A 27325-nucleotide genomic window follows, 5' to 3' on the forward strand; every position below is an offset into this window, starting at 1 on the left:
AAGACGATGTCTGGAGGATTTCCGGAGACGCCGCTACCCGGAGGTTACCAATGTAAACTTGTAGGCTGGAGATATGTGACCGAAACATGTAGTCTTCAGGTCAAACCCAGAGTGGTGGCAACCCTGCTTCCAAGAGTCTTACAGGTAAAGTTACGAGGTTTCAATCTCCCTCCAGGAGAAATAAAATGTTCACCTAACCGCAGATCAGTGGCAAGCTGCAAAGTCATCTGTTGCGGCTTCCTATTGGACAGACCTTTTAAATTCCCCCCTGCGATACCAGGTAGTAAAACTGGTAATTTCACTGGTAACTAATTTTGCAACAGGTGGTTCCTCAGAACTGAAAACAGTGCTTGAGCTCCAGGAGACCCACTGGTTTCTATCCTGTGCAAAAAAGGGTTTTAATAAGAAGGAATTTCAACTTGAAAAACTTGTCTGAGAAAAGTAACCCAATTTATACCACTCTCACCCTATTGGATGATTGAGTTAATTAAAATAGCTTGGGATTGATGATAAAATATAGGGCTTTAAAAAAAAAAAAAACAATTAAATGTACTATAAATCCATTTGGAGTTGGTGAACCCCAGATTGTAGACAATGCTGGATAGAGTATGTGAGTGTACATACGCTACCTTGTTGGGACCTTCTATGAGGGAGAACACCAGTGAAGGTAGGGGGGGAGGTAATAACTGAAATACCATGAATAAAATGCAAACAGCTGATAGGAGTAATACTATTGTGTTGTTGAATCACACTATAGATAACCTTGTACTGTAGGTAGATAGTTTATTGGTTTGTGAGCAGAGATCAAGGTGGTGTTCTATATTAACACAGAGGCTCATAAAGTTTCCTAGGATAGGAGACCACAGTAAGTCAGTATATATGTATACCAGAACTCCCTCCTACTGTCTCTGTACGTTCTCCCTACCTACCAATTAGACTGTAAGCTCCTCGGGGCAGGGACTCCTCTTCCTTAATGTTACTTTTATGTCTAAAGCACTTATTCCCATGATCTGTTATTTATATTATCTGTTATTTATTTGATTACCACATGTATTACTATTGTGAAGCTCTACGTACATTAATGGCGCTATATACATAAAGACATACAATACATGTAGGGCGCAACTGTGTACACTGCATCAAGGCGTGTAAGCAGGGATCTCAGGTCAGTGAATACTTGCAACGCTCTGTAATGAATGCAATGTACAACCAACGTGTGGGTAGGGATCTGAGGTATAGATAAATACTCACAAAATGAGTAATGTGCTAGGATGAGTGGAGCAGGAGTTCTGAGGAGTGGACCAATAAAGTGTGTATATACAGGCATACTCCGCATTAACGTACGCAATGGGACCGGAGCATGTATGTAAAGCGAAAATGTACTTAAAGTGAAGCACTACCTTTTCCCACTTATCGATGCACGTACTGTACTGCAATCGTTATATACGGGCATAACTGATGTAAATAACGCATTTGTAACAGGCTCTATAGTCTCCCCGCTTGCGCACAGCTTCGTTACAGGTAGGGAGCCGGTATTGCGGTTCAGGACGTGCTGACAGGCGCATGCGTGAGCTGCCGTTTGCCTATTGGGCAATATGTACTTACTCGCGAGTGTACTTAAAGTGAGTGTACTTAAAGCGGGGTATGCCTGTATACCAGTTAAGTACAACACACTTGATAAATGCAGTGTTGGATCATGTTAGCAGGGATCTCTGAATAACAGATCGATGCAGACACTAATGGTCCCAATTGGTGTCAGCTGTTTGAGTAGTTGTAGCACCGTTAGGACAGCTGTGTGAAAAATCAAAGGAGACCGCAACAAAACGATACACTATTTGTGGCAATAATAGCAGCAGAGTTCTAGGATCAAAGGCCTGCAGCCATAAAAGTGTCCCACCAAGGATAGAGTATGTACACTCGCATACCCTATCCAGCACTGTCTATAATACAGGGTTCACCAACACCAAGTGGATTTATAGTGCGTTGTTTAATTGTTTTTTTTTATTAAAGCTCTATATTTTATCATTAAGCCCAATAAACTATTTTAATTAACTCGTCAATCATCCAATTAGGTGAGTGCTATAAATTGGGTTACTTTTCTCTCCAGTGTATATATATTATTCATTACGCAATCGGCACCACCATCCTTCTACTGTATCATCATTAATCTAAAGCGGGGGTTTTACCCAGTTTTAAAAAACAAAAACAAAAAAACTATATAGATATAGATCTATATATAGATATATATATATATATCTATATCTATAGATCTATATATATATATATATATATATAGGTAACAGAGCAGATGGCACACAAATACAGATGAAGACAGGTGCTTAGTCCCATATGAATGAATATAATCAAAGGCTCCTTACCAGGCAGACCAGAGAATCCAGGGAATCCAAAGCAGGCACAGCAAGGAAGAGACAGCACACTTGTTAGCAAGAAGAATTGTATTAGTGAAGCAGGCACAAAACACCAACGTTTCGGTCCTAAAAACAGGACCTGTTTTTAGGACCGAAACGTTGGTGTTTTGTGCCTGCTTCACTAATACAATTCTTCTTGCTAACAAGTGTGCTGTCTCTTCCTTGCTGTGCCTGCTTTGGATTCCCTGGATTCTCTGGTCTGCCTGGTAAGGAGCCTTTGATTATATATATATATATAGATATATATCTATATATCTATATCTATAATGTCTCTATATCTATATAAGATCAAACAAAACCTGACATTTAATCAATTAAACATAACACTTTTCAAAGTCCACTTTCATAATAGGAGGCACTGCCCATTTAAAGCGTCACTCCAAGCTCTTAAAGTTATTATTTTATATATATATATATATATATATATATATATATATATATATATATATATATATATATATATATATATATACATACAGTGTTCGACAAACCTATACATTTGCTCGCCCCGGGCGAGTGGATTTAACCCCCGGGCGAGTAAATATTGGCCCAAGCGGCACACGTTTGGTACTAGGTGGCGAGTAGATTTTTTTGTGTGGCGAGTAGATTTTTTGGTGATTTGTCAACCACTGTATATATATATATATATATATATATATATATATCTCTGAAAAGTATTATGTTTTAATTGATTAAATGCCAGTTTTGTTTTGTGGGCGGTGGGGGGTTAAGATGTTAGTCTGTTCTGTAAGTGTAGATATTTAACAATAAAATGGTTTAATTAAATAAAAAAAAATTTTTAAATTGATATTTCTGTGGTAACCAAATTTGTGGAGGTATGGAGGGGTTTTCACCATTTTATATTTGTTCTTTCAATCCGTAAATGTACAGGGAAATTGTTTCTGTTTTTGTTCTTAGTAAACTAATTATGTTATTGTTAGTCAAGTAGATGAACATAAGATTCTGATATGCATGAATTAAGCATGCATGAAAAAAAAAAAGGAAAATATATAATTCAAATGCAGAAATAAGTATAATTGTTTCTTTAAGGATGATTTCATATTTTTAAGAGAGCCATTTACTCTTATTTATTTTTACCTGCTACATGGGACTACCCCAATTTTAGTTTTTTTCTGAGAAGGTATAGGCACTCAATACAGATGTAGCGAGGCTAACTAACTGTTCGCTCTTCCGGGGAAGCCATGGACGCCTTACTGTGGCAGTGGGAAATCTCTCCCATTCAGATGAAGAAGTAAAATGCACCGGTTCCAGGGACAGTCAAACATCAAGTATTCCTTTTCTTCATGTGGCTCTAGGGACAGTGAGTCTGTCTACATCTGTATGTAAGGAATACACAATATAGCCACAATTCAGTGCTGTCGGTTGCTAGAGGCAGCTTAGAGGCATTGAAAAGCAATGAGTTGCTGTCTTCTTTGACAGTGATAAGGTGATACTAACTAATTCTCAGTATTTCTAAAGCATACTCAGAAATGTTATGTTTTACAACAAATTTTATCTGAATAAAGTACCCTTACCCAGTGTAGATGACTGGAAGATGATGTCCTGCGTTTTCCATCCAAATATCTCCTGAAAGGATTTTCGTGTGTTGCCCAGTGCTAGTGATATTGATAGGTGACAAAGAAGACGTGTTTAACGAGATCCAGAAAATTAATTTATCTTTTTTTTCTTTGAAACAGGTAATTGAGGAATATACACAAGGCATCATCCCGGGCTGACAGAGAAATAAAGGTAATGTTTCTCCCCCCTCCTACATTACAAAGACCACTGGTAGCTTTACGATCTCCCTCTGAGATACTTTAAAATAACTTTAAAATAACTGACACTCCTACCTTGAGGACAAGATCTCATGGTATTAATACTCTTGCTGATTCAGGACTTCTTCAGTCTTGGGCCATGATATTTTGAAAAAAGTCCTTGTCTTCTAACCCTGATTTTTCCACTCACTGCCTTTCTGTGGAAAATTGGGACTTGCCGATACAGGTATTTATAATTTATTTTACCTAGACAGATACATTGATCTGGGCTGGACGTGAAAAATGCAACTTACCTTTACCAGTACACTGAGACATCACTGGTCCACAGAAGAGCTGGAAACACCCAAGGTTCAGAAGACCTGCATTGGTGAAAGAGCAGTCGATCACACGCCTGCTTTTCTACGGCTGCGGCCACGCTGACGCCGAGTGCGCTCATGCTTGTGAGCGGTGAACCAACTCTCCAAGCATGAGCACTCGACTGTCCTCCATATTTTTTTCCAAGTGTGAGCGAGGGGTGGCGCTGATGGATTGCTGAAGGTCATGTGACCCGTCAGCGCGCCTTTAAATCAATTTCATCTGTCTCGCCTAGCGCCCGCGAGCGTATGGGCACGAGCGTGCATGCACTGCGTGAGCGTGGCCAGACACATTGAGATTTATTGAACTCAACGTGCCAAACGTGTTCAGCGGCAGCACAGACACAGCCTAAGTCGCATCTCAAAATGCCTTGCACATTGTTCTGCAAGGCATCGCAGGGTACTGAAAGAAAAGTGCTGTAATTGTGATATACTGTTTCTACACTTGTGGTCTTTTAATATGCGTGGTTCTTTCCTCAACCCAGGCAATAACCAAATTAAATTCTCTTCATTCGTCTCCACTCTTATTTTTTTGTATTTGTCTGTCGAGAGGTTGTATGGATTTTTGTAGCTCTGGAAAATAAACCTAATTTTCAAATCTGTCCTAGGATACAAAGCAGAGAAGCTAAGCAAAATGACAATCAACAACTACAAATATGTTTCAAGTCCGATAGTGTAGAGGCCTTTTATCTTCTGATAGTGTTATGAATTTTAAGAGCATCAATTTAGTTCATTCCAGAAACAAGGTAGTTGGTAAAAGAATGAAAAATGTCTATCTTCTGTAACCCAGGGGAGAGAAAATTAAAGGATAATCTTTAACTGGATGTGCCTTGTATTTCTGCCATTAGTAACATGGGTAATTGGGTACCTTTTCCAGGTAATTTATTGAAGATAAGAGGAACATCGCGATAGGTTGGCAATAATGACTTGAAATCTCACTGTGCATATAATAAAATAAAGTTGCTAGTGTAACCCATGTCCCTCCCCCCAGACACAGATCGTGCCTCTAGGGTGTATTGAGGGCTGGCTACATGTATATGGTGGTGCATACCTGCTTGTAACAGGAGGGCCTGAGTCTCCCGCGTTGGTGTGGGGGATAACAGGGCCAGGCTTCTGGGGTACTTGCCTCCATTCTTTAGCAACAGTGGTGCAGCGCCTCCATCTCCATAAGTCCCAGGGATGTGGGATAGGGCCCTTATAGAGAAAACCCTGGTCCCAGGGCGAATGATCCAGCTCTCACACACAGTCTCTTTGTGTAAAACAGCAGTGTCTTTATTCTCATACAGCAACAGTTCATTGGCAGCAGCAACCCCAAATGTATGGACACGACAAGGTCTTTTCATCCACTCCTTGTCCTCCAGGAATGTACCCTGCAGGATGGCCTGGTTGGGGCTGCAATACCCCTGCCTCCACCTAAGGATAGGTCCTATGGGTGAGGCTAGATGTCTTTCCCCTCACCCCCTGAACAGGGTGAGGGGCATTGGTCCACCTCTATAGTCCTGTCCGCTCTACTCAAAGGGGCTCTGGGTATCTCTTCCAAGCACTCTCGGCGTGGCTTCTCCTGTCACCATGCATGACTGCCACTCTCCTCTCTAGATTCTGACACACCAGACAGACACTCCAACTCTAACACTCTCCTTCCAGAACTGACATCCACAAACTGACACAGACACACACAGGACAGCCCACTAAATAGATCCAGCCCTGCCCCTTGTGATGTCAGCAGAACCTCCCCTCTGTCTCAGGCCTGCTACAGAGTCAGGGGCCTACCTCTATCACTCCAGGCAGGGCTTTGTGAGGGGGGAAAACCCATGGTTACTACTGGCGCCTGCCCTTCCCAGGGCTTACTCCAGTAGGAGAAGGATAAGTAGCCCGCTCTTACTTACAGGGTTACACTAGTCTAAACTAGAATTGTATAGAGTTACTCGTCATTGTTCAAGGCATTATGTTAATTTCCCCCCTAAACCCACAGTGCCCTATTAAATGTGCTGTCTCTGGACCAAAAAGATTTAATTCCAAACTTGTTTTAGTAGGTAAATCTGGATGATTGACATCCTGTAACTTTTTGTAAATTTTTTTTAAAAAAAATCACAAGTATTATGCACATACTGCATCTTCAAGTAATACTTCAGTTTGTAACGTTCTAATCTGGAACATGGTATGACTTTTGTTACTTTGTGTTGAGCAACACATTGCCCAGATGAAATGCCAACCCTTCTCCTACCCACTCCTCATAAGAGAAGCAAAGGGTAGAGGAGATGTGTGTTTGACAAGCGTCCCATATTTTAGAGTCCCAATGTAAATAAATATAGTTCTTAATGTAAAGTTAGAATAAAATGTTTTCATCAGGGATGCTTAAATTCATTTAAGGATGACCGTTACACTGGCAAGTTATTTATAAAAATTGTTTTTTGTATGCTAGTTGGAATTGTACTTTAAAGAAGCAACCCAAGCGACACTTGAATAAATAAAAAAAAATATTTTTTTAATTCATCTTTTGATTACCTTTTTTGAAAACAAATTACCTAAGCTGCTAAACAATTAATTGTCCTGTGATCGATCAACAAAGATCCTGCTTCCCAGGGTTCACTAAATTGCTGCCTTTCAGTTTCAATCAATCAATCCTTCAGTCAGTGTAACTCAGCAGCTACAATGTATTCTTATATTACGAAGGTAAAATTATCTATTGTTACAGTTTGCAGCTCAAACTGCTGGGAATATTGGCAGCAAAGGATCACAAACCGGAAAGTATTACAAAGATCTTGCTCTGCTGGGGAGTTGGCTATAGAAATCAAAGGATGCTCAGTATATTAAAACTCATTAAAAATGGCAAGAGTTGAATTTTAAAATAGAAAAAAGGTTGTCAGTATCTTATACTACCGAACTTATTTATTTAAAAAAAAAACCCACATGTAAGATATTGCATGAATTGCTCCTGATAACCAAAAATTGACTGCTTTAATAATATACTTGTCAACTTTACTAATACTAACTTTTCTCATGAACACCATCAGTATATTTAACTATTAAAATCCATGTGACGCTTCATCTAAAATTTGCATTCTCACTTTAATAGCACAAACCTAAAAATGAAACACTAACCTGATTTCAAAAGCTGCAATAACACTCATCAAATGTACGCCAGACACATCTTTCCTTCTCATAAAAGGTAAATAAGCTTCATCAAACCCTAATATTTCACACTTACCGGCAGGAGCTGCGCAATATTAAATTCCTAAGCCATTCAACAAATCAATGTTTTTATAATGTGTGGTGAAAAAATTCCACAGGGGCTTTTGTTCCTTTTTTAAAATTATTTTATCCTGAATTGTTGGCATGTTACAGCTTGCCTCTTGAAAGGCAGTTTGTCCTCTGCTGTCAGAGAGGCTCGATAATAACAGAGAACTTGAATGAATTCAATCAAAATTCTGCTGCTTCCCCTGGGATTACATGGTGGTAGCTGGTTACATATTTTTCATCCTTGTTTTTTTTTTTCATGCATGGAAGAATGCACCTGTAATGTTCAACAATTTGGAGTCTAACATACTCTGCAACATTCCAAGCTTCACATGTTGGTTATTTTGATGTGCTACTAATTGCCTTGACCACTTAAATCTGTTGCATTTTGTTAATAATATAGAAGGGTGGAGGTTGTTAATGGCACTCCGTTAGAGGAGCTGAATGATTAGTTAATCGTGTATACCCAATTATAATGAAACTGCAATAAAGCACTTGAGCGCATTACACCTGCCATATGGTATTTTTGTCCCTTATTTTATAGCATCAATTAACTGCAGGGATTGATTGGCGTATTTGGATGAACTCTTTCATTGAATAACAGTTCTGTTGATCGTTCTAGCAAACCCACTTTTCCATTGATTAAAAAAGATATATTATTGTTGGTGAGTTAAGGGAAATTCGGCGCCAGCGAGCTTCTTTGCAAGCGAGAAAAATAATTGTGACACTGGCTTGAAAACCAATGATGAAAAAGTAATCTCCAGAAGAATGATCCCACCAACCCCAAACACAAATAATTTCACCCACCCCAAATTAGTTGCTAAAAGAAACCTGTTTTTAGTCTAAAGCTAAAAGAAGACTATAAGAGATGGCAGTGGTAAAGGAAGAAAGTTCATGTTCTTTTATTCCAAGTTGAATTGCAGCTTTAATAGATGTTATAACACATTTATATACAAAGAAAGCTTTTTGGAGGTGAATTATTTCACAAAGAGTGATCCTGTTGAGACTTTGACAACTGAAGAGTGTGTAGGAGGGTGGGATTTGTGAAAATTAGTGAGGAGGAGTTTTTAAGTACACATTCAGACATGACTTTGATATTCTTCCCACGTTACCATCAACTAATCATATTTCTTCACTGAAATATCCGTGCATTATCATAATAATAACACTTCAAAGAATATATATAAAAAAAAGAGAAGACAAAAAGTAAGTCCCAAAGACCAAATGAAGACATTACCAGAGCTATAGACGGATATTATATATGCATTTCTTTTCTCTTTCTGCCTTTTATTTTTGGTGAATGTTTATTTTTACAACTAATATTGGAATCCATCAAGTGCTAAAGGCAGCTGTGCACTAAGATACATCACTAATCTTTCAGACCTCTACTTCTCAGAACAGCACACATCTGTTCTACTTAACGCTTTCTTCCTTACCAGATGTTGTCCACAGTAGCAGTGAGGAAGAGGAGAGCTTTGTCCTGGTGCAAAAAAAGCCAAATACCAAAGTCTTGGTAATGAATGGCAGTGCTCTTAATATGAGCTTCAAAGATTGAAAGAAGGATCCCTCAATAATTATATACAGTATTAGATGAGTTAACTTTGTTTTGCAGCTGTCCAAGTGCCCTAATAAAGTTATAAACATGTGGAGGCTTCATTTGACTTAAAAGAATGTAGCGTGCCTTCAGGACACCATTGAAATGTACAGTAGGCATGCCATGATGGATTCTATGCAGTTGAGCAATAGAGATTTGACAGTTGGGAATCATGATTGAGTAGCTGGTGAAGCAACAGCATGAACTCCATGAGATTGAGAGGACAAAGCACACACCTGTAGATGATCCTTAATCGACAGTGATATACAGTACTAATGCCACAGAGGAATAAAGGAGATTATTGGAACCATCCCAAATGCTTCCTCCAGATCTGGAGGCACCGACGAGGAAATATCAGTTTCTGATATAATGTGCTCTCCATCAGTGTTTTTCAACCAGGTTCCCTGGAATTTTCTGGCCATTTGAAAATGGTATCAAATACAGAAGAATTTAAAATACATCTGATCACAGAGTTGCTATTATACTGTATATGGTATGGGGTTCTTCAAAATTTCACTTACGAGTTCCTTAACCAAAAAAAGGTTGAAAACCGCGGCTCTTCATCTATATGCTACCAAGAGTCATAATATGAGGCAAATGTATCATAATTCGATTTTCAGGTTGGTTTGTTTTTGCTATCTTCGTATCTTTTCTCTGTGAATTTTGCAAATGTAATTTTTGGAATATTCTTTTAGAACATTTGCACTAATTTCCTTTTTTAGTCTTAAAAGAAAAGAAATCTGGTGGCATTTTGTTTCCGTACTCTAATAAATTTAGATTGTGATAAAATATGTGCCCAGCTCTAGTTCTTGGCCTGTAACTATCGATGCCCACAAATTAGTTAAACAAGTAACTCGGATTACATCAACCGCAACAATGTTACATAGCCTGACATGTAACAACCAACATCCAAGTGTCTGGAAGTAGAATTATCCTCTTGTGATAATTTGGGAAAGGATTAGTCAAGTCCTGTTGTTTTTATTTGTTGTTTTTTCCCCTGTGTTTTATTTTCCCCTTTAATTATGGCAGCTTTAGGAAGATATCTAGGTCACAGGAATGGTGCACACTTAATGTGTGTATGTATATTATTATCGTCTATTATTTATATGGTGCTAACATATTCCACAGTACAGTACAATGTGTGGGTAAGCACACAAACAAAACATAAAATACAAACAACTTAAAGTACTGTAGCACCTATATTGTTACAGGATTGGAACAGAGTTTTGCCGCAGAGCTAACACACACTATTTTTAGCTCTCGGAAGAGATCTGGTTCTGGAGATAATTGCTGGTGAAGGTACTGTGTATAAACTCCCTCCACGGAATATAAAAAGGCAGCCAAAATACGGGCCAGTAGGAAGACACAACGTTCTAGTTTGTAGCTTCCTATTAGACATTTAAATCCCCTCAGGAGTACCCTTTAGTCAGTGGGAGTTTCTGTGCGCCGAACTAAGCTGTAGCAGTTTTGTGAATAATCCCCAGAGACAGCGAGCGATATGATGTGGTAGTTCTAGTGAATAGGAAGCAGGGTGGTGTTATATCACTTTTATCAATTCTTTGGTCCTTGATGTCGGGTGAGAAGAGGAGCATTAACTACCGAGCCCAAAGAGAGGCAAGTCTCGGGCTCCAAAACAAGAGAACCAAACCAAATTGGCGCCTGTCTCCCCTGTTCCTCAAAGTGTACAACACAACCTAACAATTCTGCAACCCAAAGCTGCGGTCTGGGGCAAAAGCCAGATATCTTCCTTCCTGTGCCCCTGAGACGTAGCGGACTACTGGCCACCAGGGAATTACGTGTGTGTGTGTATACATATATGTACAATGAAACACTCAATGTTAAAGGATCATACTGCTGCACATCCAGGGATGTAGTGTGTATATGATTCAATGCAACAAATGTGACCAAGGATGCTACATTGGAGAAACCAACCAAAAACTTCAAGGCAGAATGAATATGCACAGGCACTCAATACAACACCATGAAGAAGGAAGATACTGCTCACCAGTGGGACATCATTTCTTACAACCAGATCATTCCATAAATGATTTAAAAATCTAAATCCTCAATGGAATGTTTAAACGCCCCCAAGAACGGAAAACATTTGAACTCGTAATGATCAGACTCTTTGACACCAAAACAAAAGGATTTTATGCAGATATGGGGTTTCTCGCACATTATCAGAATTGTTTGTAATCATCCTGCTTGTCTCTCTTCTTATCCACACCTTCTTCTTCCCCCCCCAACCATCCCCTTCCCCCGCCCCCCCATGCTGTTTCTTATCACCCTCCATGGCTTCAATAACGTTATCACCCCACTTTATCTACAGTATATCTTTTTTTTTTTTTTGCTCTCGCTTACACGGTTTTAGCCATATTTCTTTGTCATATTCATATCAGTATTGCCGACCTAAGGAAGAGAGGAGAACTCTCAAATGCTTGTCCTATGACATAAATTGTAAGTCCAAATAAAAAAAGCTATCGCCTAATACTGAAGAACTCATTTATTCTTATCGGCTATTTCCGTTATATAATCAAAAATGAATAGACAATACCGTTCTGTGACTAACGAATGCTTTTATTTGTGCAAGCTTTCGAGATACTGATCTCTTCTTCTGGCGATGTTACATTGACTGACTAAAGCAGGCAAGGGGTTGACACAAAAACAGGGCATCTTAAAATGTTACTAGAGCCCGTCCCTCCCCCTGTTTAGTGTGCGATTTATGACTTGAGGTGTTAAATAGTCCCAGAATGTGAGGGACCAGCAAATCCACAATGCCACCAGAATACCAAGAAGTGATCTCCTTGAATACAGACAGAAAGAGACAAGCGGTTAAATTGGTTTCATTTTGAGCTGTCCATTTTTGTTGGACAAATTCAGTACTTACAGAATACCAATGACAGTGAGTAGTTAAGCATTGCAATGGTTTGCAAGTCCATCTAGCAGCAATGGAGAGCTTTTTCCCCTTTTTAAAAGGTTGTAAGGATTTTTTGCGACCCACTGTTAGTGCTCATTTGCATGTCAATACCCAGAATCCCTGGCTGCAGTGGAAACACTGTATGCTAAACGATAATGGTGAAAGGCAGGGTTGTATATCTGTTTGAGATGTTAATGTGGGCATAAGTGGCATTTGTAGTTGCTAGATTCTTACAAATTTGATGACTGCTACATTGGTGTCACACAGAGTTGGAAAAATGGCAGAATTTGCAATGCAACACCAAGCGTCAAACTTATTCATAGGTTAAACTTGGTATACAAAGGAACGTTTGTTAGAGACTGATTATAGCTATTTTAGTTTTGTGAATAACCCCCAATATTTCAGGCTGATCCTTCTTATACTTCACCCTACACCTATACTTCTCAGTTCTATTGAATTTATCCTTAAACACAATTATTTGTTATTCAATCACGAGTTCCATTTACAACTTTGTGACACTGCAATGGGGACACGGTTTGCACCTTCTTTTGCCAATCTTTATATGGGATGGTGGGACTCGCTACACATATGGTGGGCTGATGTTTCTCCTGCACAGATAGTGCTGTGAAGGAGATACATCGATTATGTCCTTGTACTTTGGAATGGGGATGAAGAAGCCTTTCATTCTTTTGTTCACCATATCAATTCCAACCAATGTAATTGAATTCACTGGTGAATTTTAAATCAAGATCATGTCACCTTCCTTGATTTGGAGATATACATCGAAAACAATAGCATTTTCACTAAAACCCACTTTAAAAGTGCTAATGTTAATTCGTTTTTGCATCAAACCAGTGGTCATGAATGAAAATGCTTTGAAAACATCCCATTCAGCCAATTTCTCCCTTTAAGGCGAAACTGTGTGGATGACTCAGTTTGAAGAATTAATCTAAATTCTTAAGTGAGAGATTTAATAATAAGGGGTACAATGAATAACTTATAGAAACCGCTTATAACAAGCTTCTCAATAGAAAAAGAGAATCATTACTACAACAACAAAAAGAAAAATAGTTCTCCGTTTACGACAGATTGTAACGCCTGTATGCCCGCAGACCTGACCAGTCCCCAGTACTGAGGTGGGTAAGGGTATAACACGCACTCACAGCAGTGGGGGCGTGCCCGGAGTGTGGTAAGATGCGTTGCCGGGCCTGGTGAGAAAGGGTTAACGAGATACTTGCTGCGTCCGGGGTGCCAGAAGTCCGAAGGTTAATGTGCAAGAGCCGTGAAACAGGGGCAGGAGATAGCAGCGTAGTGAGGTCCAAAGCCGAGTCCAGGGGTAGCGAGGTACACGTAGTCAAAGAAGAGCCGAGATCAAATCCAAAGGTATCCAATAGGGGCAGGGACAGGAACAAGAGCTGTAACAGAGAACAGAGCTTGGCATAGACAGCTGCACACAGGAGTCACAGAAGAACTATGCAGAGCGAGGCAGGAGAGGTCAGACTGGGGTTATAAATCCAGTAGGGCCAATGGTAGCAAGGGGTGGAGCGGAGGCCTTTCTGAGCAAGCCCAGGGATAGGTCCAGGTGTGCAGGGTAGGAGTCAGACAGGTGAGTAGTGGAAAAAGCTTGCAGCCGATGGGGGGCGGAGCCAGTGACACGGGAGGACGGCCAAGAGGATCGGGTGCGCGCGCACTCTGTAAGATTTCCGTGCGCGCGCCCCGGCCTCGTGTGCGAGGATGTGGCGTGCGCCGCGGAGGAGCGGCATGGTGCCCGAGCAGCAGAGGTAAGCAGCCGACGGGGAGGGGGACCGGAGCTAGCAACCGCACTGGGAGCTGCGGTGACGGGGACCCGCTGAGAGGCGCGTGTCCCCCGATCCCTTACACAGATGCTGCGGCGGTTATACGACCATTTATCGGGTTGAATGACGCACCATAGTAGTGCGTGGTGGTCCGAGATGGTCCGCTGCAGACGACATGGTTCATTGGATAAACACAGCAGGTGTCCCTGCTGTGTTAATGCTACTGAGGTCTACCTGTCTGTAAAAGACACACAGTAAGAGAGAGGCTGAATCAGTCACTCTAACTGCGTGCTTCTAACAGACGATTATGGGGTGTTTATTTAAATTTTAGCACTAGAGTATTGTAGCAGGGAGTCTCCAGATATGAACCGCATTGATTTCAAGTCTGGGGATCCCCTACTTACCGAGGTATAGGCCCCGTTATGGGGTGCCGGTATCCCTGGAATGTTAAAATCCTGTGGGTCACGTGACCGTGGGATTTTAATATTGCAGGAGATACCGGCACCCCATAACGGGGCCTCTATCTCAGGACGTAGGGGGTCCCCGTGGCTGAAATCAATTTTGTTCAGCTCACAAGACCCCCTGCTCCTGCACACTAGTATCAAACAGCCCCCCCCCCCCAAAGAAATAATCATTACCTTAGCAGATGGTTGCTAAGGTAATGAAGCTGCTTACATTTTATTTTTATTTATATTGTGCGTGAGCAGCGGGTCTCCTGAGCTGAAAAAAGTTGATTTCAGCCTCTAGACCCCCTGCTTCCTGAGATACAGGCCTGGTATGGGGTGCAAGTATCCCCACAATGTTAAAGGCCTCCGGTCACATGACGCAGAGGTTTCTAGCATGACGGGGATACCGGCACCCCATAACGTCTGTATATCAGGCAGCAGGGGGTCCCTGAGGCTGAAATCAATGCGGTTCAGCTCAGGCGACCCCCTGCTCATGCACACTATGAATAAAAATAAAATTTAATCAGCTTTATTACCATAGCGGCTAGCCGTTAAGGCACAATATCAGGTTTATTGGGGTCAGAGGGGGTGGGTGAAGGGGGTACTTGGCCCTTCACTCACCCCCTATGCCCCCAATAAACATTACAATATGTACTACCCACCAATACACAACCAACCCACCCATGTGCCCCCACATAAAAACGTTTTTTATTTTTTCTGCACAGGATTCATAGCAGAGGTCATCGGGAGTCCTCGGTTGGTTCCTGCGGGTGCCCGGGGGCTTCCAGGTGGTCTCCGTGGGTGTCTGGGGGTCCTTTGATGGTTCCCACAGGTGTCTAGGGGCCTCCAGGTTGTCCCCAGGGGCCCCACAGGGGTCCTCGGGTGGTCCCCATGGGGGTCTTCGGTGGTCCCCGTGGGTGTCTGGGGGTCCTCAGGTGGTTCCCGCAGGTGTTCGGAGGGCCTCCAGGTTGTCCCCATGGGTGTCCGGGGGCCTCCAGGTGGTCACCGCGGGTGTCTGGGTGTCCTCGAGTGGTTCCCGCTGGACTGCGGTATCAATCCTGTGCAAAAAAAAAAATGGAATACATTCAAATAAATACACCACCCCCCCAATACATACACCCCCCCACCCCCCCACCCCCCTTCCTCAATACATACAATAAAGTAATGGGCAAACTTACTATTAAAATAGTATAACTTGCATTTATATTGCCATAAACCCTTATCTTGATACTATCAGTCTCTCCATTGGGGATTTTAGACTTACTATTTTTTCACTGTATATATTACTTTTGAGCACTTAGAGTTGATGTATAATACAATTTTATTATTTTATTTTAACTGCGATTACCCCTCTCCACGTGATATACAACTATATTTTGTGGTGATTTTAGTTTAGAATATTACATAGTTTATATCATTCATCTGTGGTTGAGTGCTACAATAGGGGTCCTTTTTTGCGTATCAAGTCTTGTTCAGTTTTTGTGTGTATACAATATATTCCACATGCACCCCACTCTTTCCAATACTACTTTGAGTATTAGTAGTTGAGCGGTTGTCATTTCTTTCTGTCCAAAATTACTATTATCCAGATACCTACTACTACCCATTGATTGGCACAGTGTTAAAGCATGTCCATATAATATGGGCATGCTTTAACACTAGAGCAAAATAAGGGACAGCTAAAAAAAAACAGTCAAACAAAGAAGGTGTCACAACGCTCACCAAATGAATTGATATGGGTATATGAGGTTGCCTATGTTTCCAAGATTGGCATCTGGTGCTATCATGTGCTGAGATAATATTGGTTTATCAAAAAGGACAGCAGTTGAAAAGATGGCTGTTGTCCCAAAAAGAAGCACATTTGAGTGGTGCACTCTCAGGCGATTAAAACTTAGCTTTTATTTCTGCAAATATAATATATATGTACACAGGTGAATTTAACATGGTGTATGAAACAGTTACAGACCAGATTAAAATGTGTGACAGCCTTAGATTTGAAAGAATTTAAACTGGTGGTGGATGTGAGAGTCTCTGGTAGGTTGTTCCAGTTTTGGGGTGCACGGTAAGAGAAGGAGGAACGTCCAGATCCTTTGTTGAGCCTTGGGACCATGAACAGTCTTTTGGAGTCTGATCTCAGATGATAGGTGCTGCATGTGCAAGACAGGAAAGGTGAACTTTGCGCCTAGACTCAAGTGATGACCAATCTAGTTCTTTGAGCATTTCGCAGTGATGTGTGTTATAATTGCATTGGAGAACAAAACGACAAATTGAATTGTAGAGGGTGTCAAGTTTGCTAAGGTGGGTTTGAGGTGCCGAGCCATATACTATGTCTCCATAGTCAATAATTGGCATTAGAATCTGCTGTGCGATACGTTTCTGACCAGGAGACTTAGGGAGGATTTGTTCCTGTAAAGTACCCCTAGTTTGGCATAGGTCTTGGTTTTCAGGGTATCAATGTGCATCCCGAATGTTAATGAATAAAAAAATACAGTACCAACCTAAAAAAAAGCCTGCAAATAAAAACACAAGCACCAAACAAAACATTTACATTGGAATACAAAAGTTACAGTATGCCAATGCAAATGCCAACCTAAAAGAAAAAAAAATACAACATTAAATAAAATATAAGCCATCTTTTTCTTACATTTTGATGCCTTCACCCACCGACACCAGCAACAGCAGCAACTTCCTGGTTCACGACGCAATGCTCCTCAACAGCCACGGCCCATAGGTAAAGTCTTTAATTCTTTTCTTCTTTCTTTTCTTCATCTGTAATTTGTAATCCATTTTGGGGTCTTCTGTATCTTCATCTGTACTTCATCCAATTGGTAGGAGATTTTGCTTCTGGAGCTCCGTGCCTTCAAATGAGACTGCACAGGCTTTTATACAGCCTGTGACATCACATTTGACTGACAAATGGTGACCATGTGACAGTTTTTTTCCTTAGGATGTGACGTCATCAAAAGGGAGTGAATCCAGCCAATCAGAAAGGCTCAGCTTCCTTTCCCTTTAAGATGACATCACAAAAACCAGAATGGCTGATATCACATGGTTTACTAGAACCAATAGCATTGGGGGTCATTTATTTGAATGTATTGCATATTTGTTTTATGTACAGGATTGATACCGCAGGCCTGTGGGGACCACTAGAGGCCCCCCAGACCCCCTTGGGGCCCCCAGACACCTGTGGGAACCACCCGGAGGCCCACGGGAACCACACAATGACGCCCAGACACCCGTAGGGTCCAGCTGGAGCCCCCAGACACCTGCGGGGACCGACCACCCGTTGGGCCAACGGATACCCACAGGGACCACCTGGAGGCCCCTGGACACCCACGGGAACCACCTGAGAACCCCCAGACACCTGTGGGGACCACCTGAGGTCCCCCATGGGGCCCCTGGACAACTGTGGGGACCACCAGGAGGCCCCTGGACACCCATGGGAACCACCCGAGGACCCCCAGACACCTGTGGGTACCACCTGAGGACACCCGTGTGGCCGGCCCGCAGAAACCACCCGAGGACCCTCAGACACCCTTGGGACCACCTGGAGGCCCTCGGACACCCATATGAACCACCTGAGGACCAGCGGGGACCACCGAGAACCCCTGTGGGGCTCCAGGACACGGCCCCTGGACACCCATGGGGGCCACCTGGAGACCCACGGGAACCACCCGAGGATCACCTGTAGGCTCCCGGACACACACGGGGGCCACCCGAGGACCCCCACCGGCCTCTGGTATCCTGTGCAGAATTTAAAAAAAAAAAAAGTTATGTGGGGACATGGAGTGAGTGGGTTGTGTATTGGTGGGTAGTACATATTGTAATGTTTATTGGGGGCAGAGGGGGTGAGTCAATGGTACCCCTTTCACTCGCCACCTCTGCCCCTGCTATTGTGCCTTAACCCCTTCATTGCCTGAGGAGCATTGCGTCGTTGACCAGGAAGTTGAGAATTTTAACATGGGGATACCGGCACCCCATAACGGGGTCTATATCTCGGGAAGTAGGAGGTCCCCAGACCTGAAATCAATGTGGTTCAGCTCCAGAGAACCACTGCTGCAATACTGTAGTGTTAAAAATTTCAATAAACCCCCTGCGATTGCCTGTTAGAGGTGCGCAGGTAGCGTGACTGATTCAGCTTAAGGCCATGCTTATAGTGACACTGACGCGACCGATGATGTCACCCGTCGCAATTTCCAAAAGTTGTGTTTAGGTTTTGGCCGGCAGCCAGCGATGTCATAAAAGGGGAGGGTAGAGGGACGAAGAAGCTCCCGATTGGCCACAAGGGGAGACCATCGGCGAAAAAATCAAATAATGGTGTCTACAAGATTTCTGGTAGCACTGTCGCTCTGTCGCTTTGTCGCTTTGTCGCTGTCGCGTGCACTATAAGCGCACGCGACGGAGACAATGCATTTGTTTTACCGCGATGGCGACACCTGCTGTGTTAATCCGAAGGGGCCATTAGTCTCTTGCGGCAAAACTAGCGAGGATCACGAGGGCAGATATCAAAAACCAATTTGAGAAATGGTCGGATAACGGCCGCTGCATCTGTAATAATAAAAACCAGTAATAAAAGATAACTTATCTTCAAATACTGTGGTTTGATATTTTAACATCCCAACAACATCCCCACCTTTTTTTGTTTCTAACTTTAACAGTTCCCACAGATTCATTAAACAATATCAAAACATTGGCACATCTTGCAAATGAATCCCGTTTGGAAAAACGTAATTTCCAAAAAAAAAACCACCTGTTTTTTTTTTTTTTTTACAAGATCTAAACAATAAAAAAACATACTGGCCCCCAGTCTACTTAAAGGTACAAACAGGAAACCCAAAAAAGACCGTAGGGACAAGCTAGGCCTGTTGGCAAAACTTTAAATGCCTGAAATGCAAAATTTGTACAAAAATGAATAATAAAAATACAATAACATCATTTGTTTCAGGAATTCAGTACAACATTACCAGTTTTATTAATTGCCTGTCCACATATGTGATATATGCTCTACAGTGCAGCTGTGTGTGTATGTTGGCAGGACAAAACTGAATCTTAAAGTGAGAATCATGGAACACTTAAACATTTTTAATATGCCTAAATCTCAGGAAACAACGAAACCTTTGACTCACCTTCTGACCCACTTTCAGGATGTAGCACTGATGGGATACGATTCATGGATATTGAAAAAAAATAGAGGAAAACATTAGAGTAGGTGACGTGACCTTTTTATTGCCAAAAGAGAGCTATATTGGATATTCACACTGCAGAGCAAATTTCCAGTGGGATTAAACAATTATATAGAACTAAAGCCCTTTTTAAAATACAGTCTATGCATTGTATCAATGTTGATCATGTGTTCACTTAATTCCCAGTATCAATACTTTACATGTCACCTGATCTGTATTGTGCAAACTGTTCCATATGTTGAGTAATTTATTTATTGTTCTGATCATTCCATCTTTATATTGCCATGTTTTCTATAAAATTCTTGTTTGCCTTTCCATTTTTACTATGTATCTTTCCCCTTCACTCTCTCCACCCTCTGTCTTCTGCCCCCCCATTCCCATTTCCCGACTCCTCCCCCACTCTTTACCCCCTTTTCCCTCCCTCCCCATTCCTTCCGTCATATATATTATTATTTTGGAATTTAGGACACCTAGTATTGGATTTAATTAGGTTGATGTATGTAAGTCATCCTTATTTTATTGCTAATGTACTTTTATAGTCTGAAATAGATACTATGACCCATATCCGATTGATTAATATAAGGACAACAGTGGTGTTTTTTATTTTTGAACTTTTGCAGAATTACAGTACCAAGGTTTTGTAGTATAATCTCATCTTTTAGAGAAACTGAATAATCAGATGAAACTTTGCAACCGCATTGACAAATCCCACTTTATCCCTAGAGTTATATTAGGTTGGGTTTATTGGTTTTCAAGCTACAGTACACTCAGCAAAACTTTCATATGCATAATTTTCCAGGTTCTCGGGGAGAGACTTTATAGTTTCAAAACGACACGATTAGAAAAAAAGGATAAATACTTTGTTTTGTCCCTGAAAAAACAGAACATGCAAGAAATGTACATTTTTTCTTTTTTTTTTTTAAATACATTTTTTTGGGGATACAATACAAATTGATTATTTTATTTCCACCACAATTTACTGTTTTTTGTAGTAGATGTTAAAATGCAAAGTTTCTACATCGTACTGTAGCCTGTAGAATGTAAAAAAATAAAATTGTGTATGTGTTTAAAAAAAATATGCTTAATTGATACTCACCATATGCTTTTGGTACTAATAGAAGGCTCCCCTACTTTCGCTTCAATGCTCCAGGTTATCTCTGCTGTCCACCACAAGTTTAATTACATTAAGTATCCTACGAGTATATAACATGAGTTTCCTACAGTTTATTAATTGATTTACCATTCTTTCCTGTTATCAACATACAGTATTACATCTGTTCAACCTCTTTAGAAACATTACAGAAGGAACCTTATAGTCAATGTTCATATAACTCAAGACAGGTTTGTTCATATAACACTAGAGCCAATGAAAGAACATTGATGTATCTAGGTTAATTTTCTTGCTGGGTCTAATGTGGAAAGATAAGATTGTTGTACAGTGTATAATTGCAACTAAACTAGACGAGGCAGATGTTCTTGCAAACATTATAAAGAGAGAGCCCGTTTTGGAGTCTTTAAATAGGCATGAAGGGTGGTGTAAAACAGATGCATTTAAATTCAAACAGATGAACATAAAACTGGGAATGAAAAATCTACAGTAGGAGAACAAGGAATAATGGAGATTAAGTGCCAGAAGGATGTTATCATTTTAGTGTAGGAACTAAATGTGGAATGTATATATGGCATACATTAAATAAAATAAACACAATTGGTTATGTCTATCTTCAAATTGCCAATAATGTTACTTTTGGACAGAAGGAATAGTTTTGTCTGCATCTTCAATTGATCTAATGTTTAATGACAAGTTTAGATGAAGGAATTGACGTGGTTGCAATGGCAATTAGGCTCTGCGGGGATTCATTCCTACTGATGAATCATTGTTTGCATTGAGTTTAATGTCCAGTAAAGTTATGGAAGCTTTTAGAGACGGCAATATGAAATGAGTTTCTCATGTTTGAGAAGTTGGCTATATATTTGCTGCCTCTCATTATCCCTGCAAGCTCAGAAACCAAACCAACCTGTATGTATGTATGTATGTACGTACATACGTATATGTGTCAAAAGGAGTTATACTGGGATTGTGAGCTAATGTACATTACAGTATACAACAAAAAGCAGGTAGTGTTGGGACCTGCAAGAAGGGCATACCGTGGCATGGTTGCAGGCTTATAATGCTTTGGCCAAAGAACTTACTAAATGACCTTTACTTGTGAGAAGAAAAAGAGATACATATTTAACTATATAATTTGTCATATTGGGGGCAACACTGGAGCTTTTGGTCTTTTGTTGTATAAATTTGCTAAAAATGTTTATAACATGCCAGGAAGTTATTAGGCATTTTATTTCCTTAAATAGAAACATACAACAGTGCACATCTTTTTATAATTTGTGGGCTCATGTAAAAGGTCTATATGAAGTGAAGACAAGTGTATAAATATATTGGTCCTCTGCTGGGAAAATGTAGATCTATAAGAACTACTCTATGTTATACTTTTTATCTTAACTGAGATGAAACGATGGCTATTCTGCTAAACCCTGCTGGCTCATAATCCTTTGTCACTGTCCTTACACCACTCTTTCACGCTCGGGTTCCTGAACCCTGTTTTTATTCAAGGGCAGTGATTAACTTGAAGAAAATCTACTTGTTCAGTTCCATCAATTGGTTTATGAGCAGAACAGATATAGTTACCGCTAAATAGATATAAATGTACAGTATGTGACACATCATATTTTATAAAACTAGCACATTCTTATGATGAGGGGTTTTAGCCTTTTCTTAATTGGTTAAATTTAAATAAGTTAATATCTAAAAGTGTCTCTTACAGGAATGTTGAGCTGTTGTGTAATAATTTAACATGCATGACCTGTCTTCATAGGTGCTTGTGTTTTGATAACTTATTAGCTTGCTTGGGCATGGACAGGCTAAAATAAACACCTGCAAAATAATCCATGTAGACAATCAGTTCCCTACCTTCACCAGGGACATCTTGTAGAATAAGGACAGACATTTAGGTGACCTGATTCTGATGACATGATTCAGTAATGAACATTAGTTGGTAAATCGGTTCCAATAAAGCAATTCTGTGTCTCTATACTGCAGTCAGGCACTGTCTCCGATTACCATTAACCTCATTTCTTCAATATGTTAAGAAGCAAGTTGAGAAAAGTCAACTTGTTAATAAAAACAACCCCAATTGACTGCTTTAAACAAAAAGTTGGCCAAAGGTTGGATTACCACTAGACCCCACTCCAATACAAAAAGGTTGCCAAACTTGTTTCTATATCTAAAAAAAGCATCTCAACTTTACAAGAGTTCAGGTTTAAAATAATGAACATGAAATGGTGTTGCTGATGTCTCCTTTTCGATATTGATGGTTTCCATAGTGTCTTCTCTGTGTTATTTTTGCAAAGCTATTAACCGTTCATAAACTGCAGAAGTCTGCTTACGACAGTAACCCTATCTGGGCAGGTAGTGATATGATTATGGGCTGATATCACAATTTGAATCTGGTCTGTAAATGTTACACGGTGAGATAGGATATGCCTGCAATGTTTTGTAATAGAAGAGGCCCTGCCTCAAAGAGCTTACAATCTATAAGGCAGGGCAAGTTGAAATATTGGGTACAGGGGATGAGAGGGTTTGGTAACATAACCAAACAGCAAAGGTTCATGCCTTTGGGGTGAGTCAGGTGTCCCAGAGATTCTTTGGTAGACCTGGGAAACTGCAGTACACGTAACTCACATCAGACATTCATGGCGGGCGGTCTTTGAAGTGCCTCTTGTTCTCATGCTGTTAACCTCGTCCATGGTGGCTTGGTGGACAAGGGCAGTGATTATTCAGTAGAATGTTCTTCATTGTCATACAAATCTTATACAGATATATCTTTCCATTTTTTTTGCAAATAGTGTATTACTACCATTTTACAACTAAGATACAGCTTGGTTAAAAGTCATGAAGTCATACAATTTGAGTTGAAAATTTGAATTACATTGATAAATATATGCTTTTTTGCCTGCCAAGTGGCTTTGTCTCTTTAAGAATCTAGTTTATGTGGGATCTATATCAAAATTATTTCTCTGATGCAGCTATGTCACAGAGGGCTAGATTCGCCAAGCAGTGTTAAATAATTGAAAATAAAACAATGTGAACCAAAACGGTAATGGATAGTGCATTCCCAGAGTTAACTAAACTACTGTAATTGCATGTACTGTAGAAATAACTCCTCTAATTCTGCACATTTAAACATGGGTAACATGAGGAATATCTTACCAGTGCGGATGTTAATTGAGAACTTTTCAGAAAGCTTTAGGCTCCATTTTTCTTTGCCACCCTAGATATATGATTGGTATTTATACTTTTTATATATTCATTATTATGTCATGGAGTGTTTTTATTTTTTCTGGTGTCTACTGTATTTGGTTTTCCTGGTGATTTGTAAGTTTAGTGAGTCAAAGTGATACTGAACAATGTTTTTTTTTTTTTTTTTTTTTGGAATTTGGCATAACAGCTTTTTGATTAGTTATTGATAATTTAGTGAATCGTTGAATGCGCATATAACTTAAAGCAGATCCACATTTCTCCAAGACTAACAACTCTACAGGAAATGTAAATACAAACAAATAACTTCCGGCGCCTAATAACTAATAATGAGTCCAGATATCAAGGTATGGCAAATAAGATCAAACCATTCAATAAAGTCCAGACAGGTAGAGCCGGATGTGCCTCAGATGGCCATGGAGAGTTCCGCAGCTCATGTGAAAATAAACACTTGGAGAAATCATAGTGTATACTGTCAACCAATTATATTGACTAACAAGACAAAACGTGACAATAATTCACATAGAACAAACAAAAACCAAATGGACTGACCACACCACACTATACTAACAAACATACATGCACATATAATGCTAGTAATTCGCTGATGAAATAAAAAACAATTTAATAAAATATATAAAATAAAGACAATCTGGTGTCTGAGTCACAGAGGTTTGTGGTGCTGGTTCTTATCAATTGGGAAACATTGAAGCCCTACTCACAACAAGTAAGGTAAACGGGCACATCTGCTATTATGTCCACTTCAAAAGAGGCTGGAGGTGACCCGCGTTTAGTTCCTCTCCAGGATGCCTGTGCAGAGTGGATGTCCACAGATTCCGGTGACGTCTTCCCACTCGGAGTGACGTAGTCACGAAATGCGTAGGCTTAGAGGTGAACCTTCACATCAACTGATCCAGAGAAACGTGCGTGCCATCCTGTACACAGCTCGAGCGAGGCAGTGAAAGTAGCCACAGCTACACACACCACAGCTATACACTCCTGCAGCATTGCATATCATATATTTCACCATCCTATTTGGATTATAGCTGTGATTTGAATTGTTTATAATTGGCACTCCTACACCAAAGCACTTAAACCAGTCACTTTGAGCATTGGTGCTACAGCACTATTCCTATTTTCTACTGGAAATGTGCAAACATATCAATAAAGCCAAATTTAAATAGGTGTTTCTTCATAATGTAACAATGTAAATCCAAGCGTGTCTTAATGAATCTGGGAGGAATTGTCAGAATCTGGTATGATTTAGGCCCTAATTTGCACCCAATTGTACATAAGTGTCAAAATGAATGCTAACCTTTTAACCGGAGTAAACTGCTTACCTCCAAGTTATGTTCGTTAATGACAACTGCTATATGTTAACATGGCTGTTAAGTTGGGTAAAATCACATTTATGTAGGGCAATACTCCCCTAGTGGGTACTAATCTGTCACCCTTACAGAACAAGCGAATGAAGAGTCATTGAATGGGAACCTGGGAGTCAATCGGGCTCTGATATTGTGTACAAGTGAAACTTAGCTGCTCACTCAGAGGCATCACTACTAAAATAGTAGGGTTTTCATTATTTTTGCACCTCTTAATTATATAGCAACATTTTTTCACTTGACCTGCTGTGTGACCTGTAGAACAAGATGACTATGAAGGGGGAGGACGTTCACTTCTTGAATGGCCATTTAGGTACAATTTATAATACTCAGGCTCACAAACCCTGCTCCAGTGTTTTAAACATCAGACAGTATTTAAAATGTGTGGTTTGTACCTCAATACTGATCTAGAGCAGGGGTGCACAAACTATTTGAGCTGTGCCCTCTTCGCCTGCTCCCCCCCTTACCTCTTTTGCCGGGGTCTTGTGACGTCACGTCGCCATGGCAACCGGCGTCAAATTATGCCATGGGTCATGTCACGTCGCATGACCCCATGGCGGCATTTGACGCCGCGTTGCCATGGCGACGCGTCACTCCGAGCCTCTGCATCCCGGTAAGTGAAGTTGCAGGGGCCTCACGCGGTCCCCCGGCATTTTATTTAAATGCCTTGGGGAAGAGCGCATGGAGTAGCTATTATACCACTGTTATGAGCAGGTGAAGACACTGACACAGAGTGTGAAGCGGGGGAACCTGGTTAAATTCTCCGGTGAAGCAGTTGCGTCGTCATTAAAGCAGCGATTCTAGATAGCAGGCCTAGACAGACCCAGAGCAAACTGGAAGCTAAACGAGCTTCTCCTCAAAGCCCCCGCTACCGAGAGGGCGATAAAGGACCGGATAAAGGATTTCTTTAGAGAAAACAAGGGAAACGTGCAGTCGCAGGCCACACTATGGGAAGCCCATAAGGCTACTCTCAGGGGATTCCTTATGAGCATAGCCGGTAAGCGGAAACGAGAAAAAGCCTCTAAAATAAAAGAGCTGCAGGCGAAATTAACACTCCTCACTGCACAACATTCCGCGGACAAAAACCAGAACACGTGGCAAGAATTAATTGATACTAAAGCGGCCCTTAATTTGGTGTTATCCTCCCAGGCCGAGAAGGAGTTAGCATGGTCCAAACGCAGATTTTATGAAAAAGCCAACAGGCCAGATACCTTACTAGCCAATAAGCTCCGAAACAAGCTCCCAAATTTCAGGATAGCGACAATTCGAACACAACAGGGCGACCTTACCGCCGATCCAAAACAGATAGTGGAAGCATTTCAGAAATATTATGCTACACTGTATGATGGAGACAAGGTTACCCACAGTCCGAAAACTTCAGCTACCTTAACGAGGTTCCTGTCGGAGGCGCAGCTCCCGACCCTGGGCAGGGTGGAGAAAGAGGCCTTACAAGGTGATTTCACCTTGGAAGAGATAACAGAGGTAATTAAGTCCCTTAAACCAGCCAAAGCCCCGGGCCCCGATGGCTACTCCAATTTATACTATAAAATTTTTTGTAAGATCCTAGCCCCCCATCTGTTGAAACTATTTAATGGGATCCTGGAGGGAGAGCCCTTCCCGACCCAGATGCTCCAGGCGTCAATCTCAGTGATCCACAAACCCGGTAAGGACCCAGTAGACTACAAGAGCTACCGGCCAATCTCCCTGATTAATTCGGATATTAAAATCTTCTCCAAACTCATAGCTAACAGGGTGGGTAGCGTCCTTCCGGGTCTGATTCACCCGGATCAAGTAGGCTTTATTGCAGGCAGACAGGCAGCAGATAACACCAGACGGATAATAGATCTGATTGATTTGGCAAAAAAGAAAGACATACCGTCAATGGTGTTGAGCCT

At 40.9% G+C, this 27325-nt stretch overlaps 1 protein-coding gene across 2 annotated transcripts in view; it reads left to right on the forward strand.

Annotated features, from left to right (window-relative positions):
- The first annotated feature begins 4132 nt into the window (after positions 1–4132).
- Positions 4133–27325, forward strand: part of ATP10B (ATPase phospholipid transporting 10B (putative)) — a 255531-nt gene continuing 232338 nt past the window's right edge. Inside the window, exon 1 of one of the 2 annotated variants that reach the window (XM_075601935.1) lies at positions 4133–4178. The gene's annotated coding sequence lies outside the window, so the exon portion shown is untranslated. The remainder of the gene's footprint in view (positions 4179–27325) is intronic. The other variant, XM_075601934.1, reaches the window with a different exon arrangement.

Source organism: Ascaphus truei, chromosome 5, assembly GCF_040206685.1.
Source record: "Ascaphus truei isolate aAscTru1 chromosome 5, aAscTru1.hap1, whole genome shotgun sequence".
NCBI lineage: Eukaryota > Metazoa > Chordata > Amphibia > Anura > Ascaphidae > Ascaphus > Ascaphus truei.